This window comes from Miscanthus floridulus, unplaced genomic scaffold (assembly GCF_019320115.1).
Source record: "Miscanthus floridulus cultivar M001 unplaced genomic scaffold, ASM1932011v1 fs_157_3, whole genome shotgun sequence".
NCBI lineage: Eukaryota > Viridiplantae > Streptophyta > Magnoliopsida > Poales > Poaceae > Miscanthus > Miscanthus floridulus.
In genome coordinates this window covers 53102-63774 of record NW_027096293.1, presented here as the reverse complement: position 1 = coordinate 63774, position 10673 = coordinate 53102, and the positions used below count along the sequence as shown (strand labels likewise).

Here is a 10673-nt window from a genome sequence, read left to right as displayed (position 1 = left end):
ATCATTAGCACATGTGTTATTGTAGCACCACATTATCAAATCACAAACAAATTAGACTTAAAAGATTTGTCTCGTAAATTAGTCAGAAACTGTGTAATTAGTTATTTTTTAATCTATATTTAATACTCCATGCATATGTCAAACATTCGATGGGATAGAGAGTAAATTTTAGAGAGAGAAACTAAACAAGGCCTGAGTAGGTATAATGTGGTACTAGTGGTCTCGGCTAAAATGGCCTGGTCATGATGTGTTTTGTTTTAGGCCATGCCGATTTTGGTAAAATGAACTTGTTTCATTGAATGTTCTGGTTTAGATTAGTTTCCCAGAACAAACTCGACTGTGGCCCTGTTCGCTTGTCTTAGAGCCATACTTTTTTTTAGCAAAAGAATAATATTTTTTCTCTCACAATAAATTAGCGAGCACAGCCTGTATATAATAGTTGACTGGGAGTGAGCTAGACTTTTCCCACCTAAGGCCTTGTTTGGATGCGCATGTATTCGTCTCAATCCATATGTGTTAAAGCGGATTGGAGTAGAATTAAACTAAATTTCATTCCATTCCACTCCAACACATATGGATTGAGGTGGATATATATGCATTAGATCGGCATCAATTCACTCCAATCCACCCCAATACATGTGGATTAAGATAAATTCGATAACATCCAAACAAGACATAAAAGTACGAAACCCACAACAAAACCATCGAATGGGTCTGATTCACACAGTAATTATTGCTAGAAGGCGATTCCTGCTGAAGGTGAATATGCTAGATAAAGCAAAAGCAATCACCATGTATGTAGTTTTCAATGTTTTGAAAATCTGTCTATGGCCATGTTTGGTATAGCTTATCTGGGAAGCGTTTTTCAGATAAGCTGCACAAATAGAGTAAAAGCGGCGGTTCAAATAAGTTGGTCTGATCTAGCTTCTGTTTTTTTATTATAAATGGGAGTCGTGGGAATAAGCGTGGTCAGAATAAGCTGCTGAAAAACGTGACGTTTGGTTGTTGATTTCAGCTTATTTTGGCCATAAGCAGCTTATAAGCTATACCAAACAGGTCCTACGTTCATTTGCAGTTATTTCCCATCATTTTCGCTATACATATTTTTCCTTCTGTCTCATGTTTTAAAAATCTGATTTATCTTTTTTTATCTCTAAGAACGATTTGTGCACCAAAACTAGGCCTGCAGATCGGGCCACGTCGCCCGCAAACCCGCTAGCCGTGAGATCCGACCAAGACGCGATATTGACCGTCCAATCGGAGGCGTAGCGGGTATCTCACCCGTTAAGTCATCCACCCGGAAGGTCGTGAATCCTCATGAACCCGCTCGCGGGCGACTCCCACAACTGCCTCTTCCTCCTAGCGTGGGCGCTGCATTCCCGGCCATATCCCAGCGCGAGTGAGGGCCCCGACGACCCCGATGTAGGCAGTGTGCGGGCACGGCGAACCCGGCTGCTCCGGTCGCAACCATCCCGGCGCGGGCGGGGGGGGGGGGGGGGCTGTGGCCCCTGCGACCCTGGCGCAGCCGGCGATACGGGCGTGGCGGCTCCGGCCACCCTAGAGCCATCCCGACAAGGACAGGGGCCCCAGTGGCCGCGACAACCCCAGCGCAGGCGGGCTGCGGGCGCAACATCTCCTGCCGCTCTGGTCCCGGCCATCCCATGGACCTCGATCGCCCTAGCCCATCACCCCCGGAGAGATGGCCCGCGCTGTTCCTGCCAAAGAGCCGGCCTCCCTCTCCGACTATTATGGCATCCCGACCCCTAGACCACCTGTCACAGGCTCACAGCTGCGGTCGCGGCCGCGACCACCATCATCTCAAATGTCATGGTAGATGTCAACATGGAGGCTGCACACAACATATTTGATGAAATGTCCATCCAGGTATATCCTGGTGAATGCAAACAATGCTTATTTCTTCTTCTGTTCGTCTTTTATTAAATGCAAGTGCACAAGATAGTGCCATGAGTAGGGCTTGCAGAGTTTAGCTGAAGACCCATTAAGGCTGCAACAAGGTGCACCAAAATTACTTCTCCCTTTATTTTAAATGTGAAGCTAAAAGCACAATGAAAACAAATACTAGAGAGGACATTGCTGCATTCCAATCACAATATATGTTATTTTGCTTTCTGGACTGCACAATAAGGTCCAGAGAACTGGTATGCTTTTATCATTCAAGGTATTCTGTATGCCATTTGGAACCACACTTATCTGAGGTGGTCAATTCAATTTGCTTCTCTCATTGACTGTTCTAAAATAATTAATCATACTTGCAGAATCCGAACATGGCCGGATCCATCCTCCCTCCCGTCGGATCTGTGTAGAGCACCAAGTAGGAAGCCACCGGAGGCCAAGGACAGCGGTGGCATGGTGGAGGATTGGGGCCAGGCCGCCAGGGACAGTGATGGCGCTGGCCACTGCCTCCTACGCGTCTGCTCCCCGTGCTCCGCCTCCCTCTGCTCTATTGTGGCGCTGCAGGCAGCGTCGCTCGCTACCCTACCGGACGGGCCAAACCCTAAAGTCCAGCATGCGCTCTCTCCCCTTCCCTCAACTCCCTCTCCTCACTGTGGGGATCCTGGCCCCCCTCCCCCCTCTTCATTGCAGCGGATGGGCAAAACCCTAAACTTCTTTTGCTCTTGCCCTTCTCTTGTTTTAAATTGTGCAGATCATGTGCAGAACTGATGTCCTTCATGTTATCTATTGAGGTTTTGGGATTGTGCAATGATGAACTGATATCCATCGCCATCTCTTTCCACTTTCATTTAGGTCTGAAACATCTAGAACTAAGGTTATGGTGTGTGCTTACCCTGGGGCATAAGGCTTGGTCAGTGCCTCTATGTTTTTCTGATTCTTGCAAAACAATATGTTGATTCTTTAACCTAAAGAAATTCACTCAACGAATTACACAATCACTACTTTTCTGTAGTTTATGAGGAAACAACTGGGCTGATGGTTAATGACACAGTGTTGAGGACAAGAAAGGTAATGTTTGTGTTGATTTCTACATGTAGTTGTGTAGGCTCCTTGTTTTTTCCTCTAACTACGTCATGGTTATTTTCATGTAGCCTCTCTCAATTGAATTGGGGCTTGGCATTCTTGGAACAATTTTGATGGAATTCAGTTACATAGATGTAACAAACACATAGCAGTATGAACATATTTTTTCTGTTTTATCTGCAGCTTGCAAATGGTTCACCAGGTCTGGGATGGCGGTAATATTAGATGGTGTGTTAGGTTGGTACACATTTGATGAGCTGATCTCATGTTGACTACCTTCAGGTCATATATAGAACTCAAGTAGCATCGTTTCTTCTTTGTATGAGCTCAGCCATGTCTTTGAAAAGTTATTTTCCTAAAGAAGTGTTAGACTATAGATTTTTTGTCCAAATTGGCATAACAAATCCCTGGAACTATATACAATAGGAAGTGTGAATTATCAGTATCTTACTCAATGATTTTATTTATTGTGAATGGATATATATCAGAAAGGTCAGCTCTGTCTCCATGACATATAGTTTGAAGCTTGGGATCTACTCTGCAAAATTCTCCTTCACCTTCAGGCCACTCTTCAGTATTTGTACTGGTATGATCACTTTGTCCCCTTAGAACAAGAACGCTGCCTATGTCTTTTGCAATCCCATTTGTTGCCCATGTATTTTGCCAAATGGAGCACAGGAGAGAAAAAGTTTTGAGAAACAGATCACACACAATGACTATATGACTGATGCCATGCTTGTGTTGTGTTAGTTATGTAGTTGGGTTGGATTTGGTATTGCTCTTTTATCATGCAAACCAACAACTTAAAATTACCAATTTTTATTCCTATATGCTTTCTTAGTCATATAAAGAAATAACACATGTATATATTCTACTTGCCTCTTTCACATTGCCCATGGATATTCTACTTGCCTCTTTCACACAATGACTATATTCTACTTGTCAATGCCATGTGTTTTAGCAAGGGTTGCATCACTGCCGGTCATTCATTTTTCTACTGAACTGTTACAGGTCATTGCATCTCTTGCCTTTGTGTTACTGTTGCTTGAGTCTTGACTACCAGCGACCCACATGATCAAACCAATTGTTCAGAGGTTCCTTTCTTCTTTAGTATTTTATAATGTTACTGTATTGCAACGCCAAGCTGTCTTCACACCATCTATGTTTTACTGATGATTTGGTCCCCTAAACTATCAACCAGCATGAGTTCACAGCTACATGAGCAAGGGCTATCCCCTGTTATCTATGTTTTTCTTTAGAAACCTCTACAAAGAATAATATCAGGTGTAACAACATCAAGGTGTTCCTGTTCCATTCCTTTTGTCAGATTTCTTCTACAATGTGCTAGAATTTCCATATAGATTAAGCCTTGAATTTTTAGTTTGATACAATTTATATGCACATTGTGAAATTTCAGAACAAGCCAACCACTTGGAATATAATTGTACATTTCAAATGTTTGCTGTGATAAATGTGTTAGTTCTCCTGATGACATATTTGTGGTTTATAGAATATGTGTAAATTAGATTAAAAGGGCAATGTGGTGCCGCCGCTGCTGCAATTGCCAAGTGGATGAATCTGATCAGCGCAGAAATGGGCATCTCGAGGCCACAACCAACTTTGAGGGTATGTTTGTTTCAATGTACTTGGATCATCTGTTCTTACATTCTTAACTCGCTGCCAGCTAAAAATGTGAACCATCTCCATGCTATTGTATTTCTCCTAATCAATCATGTCCTTAATACTTTGAGAGAATTCCTTATTTGACACTGGGAAAATGAGTCGTTCCTTTCTTGGCCCTGAAATTTTCTTCGTTCCCTATTTGACACTCACTTCAACTTTCATCCCTAATTTGACACTACCGTCAAATCCGTTAGCTAACGGTGTTAACTGGATGTTAAAAGACATTTTTGCCCCTAGAAAAAAAAGCGGCGAAGCAAATTTGAGAGGAAAAAAAACCTGCGCCCGCCTCTGATGCATGCACCCAGCTGCAAAAAAAAGGCGCCTTTTTTTCCTCTCAAATTTGCTTCACCGCTTTTTTTTTCTAGGGGCAAAAACATCTTTTTAACAGCTAGTTAACACCGTTAGCTAACGAATTTGACGGTAGTGTCAAATTAGGGATGAAAGTTGAAGTGAGTGTCAAATAGAAAACGAAGAAAATTTCAGGGCCAAGAAAGGAACGACTCATTTTCCTAGTGTCAAATAAGGAATTCTCTCTAATACTTTAGCTTCTAACTTTCTAGCATTCCACATGAATAGTTTAATGTCTTTAACCTTTTTCCATTGAATAGCAAACCACCATTCGCCAAATATATGACAACCACCAGTGGACCACATTAGTTATTTCGTTTTGCTATAGTTCTATCCTAGAAAATTATATGAAAATCACTAGCTTGGAACTAATAGTGTAACCTATCATGTTCCCCAAATTATGGTATGGAACTCGAACTAGGTGGCAAGCCACCATGTTTCACATTCTTGTTTAAAATTTTTACCTCATTTCTGTAATGGGTAAGATTTTTTTACATGGCATTCATAGGTTAGGAAAAAATAACCATCACGGCTCAGTTCATGGTAACCTTGAATCTTTTGTTCTATTTTTTTACTTCTACCAACCAATTCCTGAACAACAAGCAAGCTACAGTATGATACTCTCCAGCAGCGACTAATTTGATAACGAGCATTGCGTTTTATAATTCTTGATTGAGGTAATGTTGTTGTCTGATCAATCTACAATTTGACTTGGTTTGATTCTACAGGTATGCAATGACTGGTCAGCTAACCCAAGAAAGTGATGTATATAGCTTTGGAGTAGTTCTTTTGGAGCTTTTGATAGGTAGAATGCCAGTAGACCACAATGCCTAGAGGGTAGCAGAGCCTGGTAACTTGGGTATGTTCACTTGATAATTTTATATTTATCTTTTGTGGTTAGATGTGAATTTGTATCTAACATGTGTCCATTTATATGATCATGGTGTCTCTTAAAGAATTCATTTAGTGCTAGAGGGTCCAAACTAAACCTGTATGGCTTACACAGCTCTGCTAGAGGGTCCAAACTAAACCTATATGGTTTGTGCATCCTCTCTCCCTTCAATCTTGAGTTTAAACGAACATAATCTTAATCACTAGAATTAAACTCAATAAACCAACTATGCCTCCATGCAATCTTATAAACCACACTTAGTTCAAAATTCCAAAGTAACATGTTCATAACATCTTTAAGATAGAAGCATGCATAAAGTTTGTTCCATATACATACACTTATGCTTGTGGGAAAATATTTTAAGAGGACAATCATGTTGACTAAGTTGTTGACAGGTGTGATATAGTTCTGACTTAGAAATCCTACCGTTTCTATTCAAAGCACTTGAAGAATTTGTTTTGATAAAAATGTTATAAAACCATAGTATCACATACTCCTCAATTGGTGAGCAATTTCTACCAAAACCAAATATGACATCTTCCTAGTTTTAAAGCCTTCCACACACCCTGCTTGTTATTGTGCTGAGTTTGGTCAAGTCTTATTGACCCTTGTCGAGAGATTTATTATGCTCCTAAGATCAAGATCATGCACACCCACATATATATGCTGCTCCTACACTGGGAGTACGCAAAAACATGCTTCCATCCACTAAAAACTCTGCTCCTACACTAGGAGTAGACAAAAAAATGTTTGTTAGAGAAAAACTCCATGTTCTAAAAGATAGTGATCTCTCTCTAAATACATGTTTAGAAGAAGAAACATGGGCTATGCAAAAAGATTAAAAGAAAAAAAATATGGGCACATGAAGGTCCAAGTATAAAAGAGAGAGAGAGAGATGAGCACATGAAATCTCATGTATCCAAAAAAAGGAAAGAAGAAGAAAAAGAAAGAGAAAGATAGCCATGTTTCAAAAACAATAAGTTATAGTGAGAGATCATATCTACAAAAGGAGTATAATTTTAGCTCACCTTTATCCACACACATGCACATCTTGATCTAAAAGTATGACACTTCTCTCCTTGGATCCTCGATTTGACTTTACAACATATGCTAAACAAGTATGCTATTTTATTTATCCCTACCTAAAACTCCACATAAACCTTTTTAGAAGTAGGAGAAAACAAAAGAAGGCAAAACTATGCTATGCCTTGGTAAGGATTTATACACCACTGAGTGATTTGAGAGTGCCATTTGAGGAGTTTAAAGTGAACTATGCTTTTCTTGAGAAAAACTTTCAAAACTCCAAGTTGATAAGATGTGAAATTAGGAAGATGACTTTGTTTTGAGAACTGTTCCATTTTTCAACAACCTAAGGAAGCATGTTAGCTAACGCCACATATTCCACTTGCATAAAGAATGTGTTGGAATAACTTTCATCTATAGCCATATATCTTAGGATGTTATGCTCGTGATTACTTTTATCTCTAACTTTTTTTTGAGGACGAGCGAAGGGTTAAGTGTGGGGGAGTTTGTTGTTGGTCCTTAACTCTTAATTTTAACCACCAACACTCGCATAAAATTCACTAAAATAAACACCAAACTTAGTAATAGGGTTTATAACTAACGAATTCCACGGCTTTTGGTGATTTACCATTTGTAGGAGGGCATTTATGGAAATACACATAAAAGGGCTAAAAATGTGCAAGAGAACAAAGAACAAATACCATTCTACACAAGCCCAAAAGAGAGGCCCACAACTAGTCAAAATAGGGCCCAAACAAGAGGAGAATAAGGATAAACCCAAATCAAATCGCTTCATCTTTACCGGGCACCCACATGGACCCACTCAAGAGGTCCAAAGGAGTTGACCCACCCAAGATGGGGCCCAAAGGCCCCAGTGGGGGTGTGGCCGCACCCCTAGTGGCCCTGTTCAGGCCTAAACTTCACAGACTGCCTCTTACCACCTTCCCATGGTCGGTCTAGGTGGGGATGTCAGCATAATCAATGTAGAGGAGGCAGTTTGCACCTTCCATGAGGGGATGAGGCATTTTTCAAATGACCCCCTCCTCTCCACCTATAAAAGGATGCCTCCCATCTCCTCATTGAACAACACACAAGAGCACAAGAGCATCAAGAGCAAGAGCACCACTCCATGGGCTTAGGCCCTAGCTAGCTCTAGAAGAGTAATAGGGAGAGATGTGAGGGAGAGTTTAGGGAAGAAGTGCCAGGCTTGTCAGTTACCTTCCCTCGCTTGTACCTCGGCGAACACTGGCTTTGTACCTCAATGGGTATTTAGTAAGTGTTCATGATTCCTTTGGTTATAAAGGTCTATTGATTAGTTAAGCTATACTTTTACTTGTTTGCGGGATCATCGTCCGTCCTTGGGGCGGATGCTCTAGTAGAAGGGCCTTGATGAAGACGGATGACCCTTGCTAGCGCACTAGAGTAGTAGTTGATAGCATAGATGTGGTGTCTAGGTTAGAGGCTACCTTCGTTTGCCTCGTATCCTTCGGTTGAGGGGTAGACGACAGGTGGTGATAGCCCTGTCCATCCCTCGTAATCCCCCACGTTCAGATATGATGTAGAGCTACAGGCCAGCCTCGTCTGGTAGACCAGGTGTGATCCAGTGCCCGAAGTAAGCAAGTAGAAGTAGAGTTCATCTATCCTTAGACCCTAAACCATAGAAATCCATTTCCACCCTCATCGGCTATCCTTGTGTTGTCCTTGGACAAATTAGTTAGAAGAAATACCTCCATTCCCTATGAAAATATGATACCATGAATACTTCTGGGTGAAAGCTACAATAATAATTCCGTACGCTTGTGAATTCATTCTGTAAACGTTAAGAAATACCAATAGTAGGCTGATGGCTACCTATGGGACGAGGGAAGGAAACTCATTGCGGTATCGCACCATGGTTAACGTGGTACAACAAAAACCATGGGCCGATAATGCAGAGTTGCAAACGCAGGAAGCGAACGGTGGCATGGAAAACCGTTGCACCAGTTCTCTTAATGAGAATGTTAAGAGTTTTGTTACTTCAGAGGATGTTTAGTGTTCCTACAATTGGCTTAAAGCTAAATTGTACATGGGATGCTAAAAAGGACAATTCAACTACTGGGAATGATTGTTAGAACATAAGTGACTTGTTCAGCTGGAAAGATACAGTGAAAAACTCTGCTGACAAGTTGAAAGTGTCTAGGGGTACCCCCCCTCCCTTCCTCCATCCCCCTCTCTCTCACCCCTCCCTCCCTCTCCCTTCCTTCCTCTCCCCCGCTCTCTCTCTCTCTCTCTTCCCCTCCCTCTCCTTCTCTCCCTATCTCTCCCTCCCTCTCTCTCCCTCCCTCCCTTCCTCTCCCCCCCTTCTCCCCTCTCCCTCCCTCTCGCCCTAGAGTGCGTGGCCACATGATGTTCTCATGAGGGGTCTCGACCGAACTATGTGGATCAGACTATGCACGGCGGTGGGGGTGGTAAGCTAGGAGTAACAAGGGAGTTTGATGGCTACGGTTGTTGGGATACGTCGGATGCCGCAGAGTCTGATTAAAGGGTGACTAGACCGTCTGACGTGGGACAGATGACCTGATTAGGGTAGGCTAATGGCTACCTACAGGACAAGGGAAGGAAACCTATTGTGGTATCACACCATGGTTCACGTGGTACAATAGAAACCGTGGGCCGACAATGCAGAGTTGCAAATGCGGGAAGCGAACGACAGCATAGAAAACCATTGCACCAGTTCTCTCAATGAGAATGTCGAGAGTTTTGTTACTTCAGAGGATGTTCAGTGTTCCTTGACAACTGACTTAAAGCTGAATTATACATGGGATGTTGAAAAGGACAACACAACTGATGGGAACGATTGTCAGAACAGAAGTGACTTGCTCAGCTAGGAAGATACAGTGGAAAACTCTACTAACAAGTTGAAAGTGTTTGGGGTGACCCTCCCTCTCCCTCTCTCTCTCTCCCCTCCTTCCCTCTCTCTCCCCTCCCTCCCTCTCCCTCCCCACCTCTCTCTCTCCCTCCCTCTCCCTCTCTCCCTCTCCCTCTTTCCCTCTCTCCCTCTCCCTCTCCCTCCTTCCCTCTCACTCTCTCTGTCCATCTCTCTCTCCCTCCCTCCTCCCCACCTCCCTCCCTCCCACCATAGAGTGTGTGGCCACACGATGTTCTCATGAGGGATCTTGGTCAGACGATGTGGATCAGACGATGCATGGTGGTGGGGGTAGTATGCTAGGACTAAGAGGGGAGTTTGATGGTTGTGGTTGTTGGGATGCATCGGATGCCATGAAGTTTGATTAAAGGGCGGCTGGATCGTCTGACGTGAGATGGATGGCCTGATTGGGGTAGGCTGATGGCTACCGTCGGGACGAGGGAAGGAAACCGTTTGGTATCGCACCATGGTTCACATGGTACAACAGAAACCGCGGGCCGACAATGTAGAGTTGCAAACATAGAAAGCGAACGACGACATGGAAAACCATTGCACCAGTTCTCTTAATGAGAATGTTGAGAGTTTTGTTACTTCAGAGGATGTTCAATGTTCATTGACAATTGACTTAAAGTTGAATTGTACATGGGATGCTGAAAAGGACAATTCAAGTGGTGGGAATGATTGTCAGAACAGAAGTGACTTGTTCAGCTAGGAAGATACAGTGGAAAACTCTAATGACAAGTTGAAAGTGTTTGGGGGTACCCCTCCCTCTCCCCCCTCCCTCTCTCCCTCCCGCTCTCCCTCCCTCCCGCCTTAGAGTGTGTG

The 10673-nt window shown here is 42.9% G+C and overlaps 1 long non-coding RNA gene across 2 annotated transcripts; it reads left to right on the top strand.

Moving 5' to 3' along the window:
• The first annotated feature begins 1496 nt into the window (after positions 1 to 1496).
• Positions 1497 to 6009, top strand: LOC136530565 (uncharacterized). Of its 2 annotated transcripts, XR_010777808.1 has the most exons (8): positions 1497 to 1884; positions 2277 to 2824; positions 2927 to 2982; positions 3181 to 3279; positions 3486 to 3583; positions 4009 to 4091; positions 4508 to 4623; positions 5757 to 6009. It is a non-coding gene; the product is annotated as an uncharacterized lncRNA (long non-coding RNA). The 2 variants fall into 2 exon arrangements; XR_010777807.1 differs by lacking the exon at positions 3181 to 3279 and having other exon boundaries at positions 5757 to 6007.
• The last annotated feature ends 4664 nt before the right edge of the window (positions 6010 to 10673 follow it).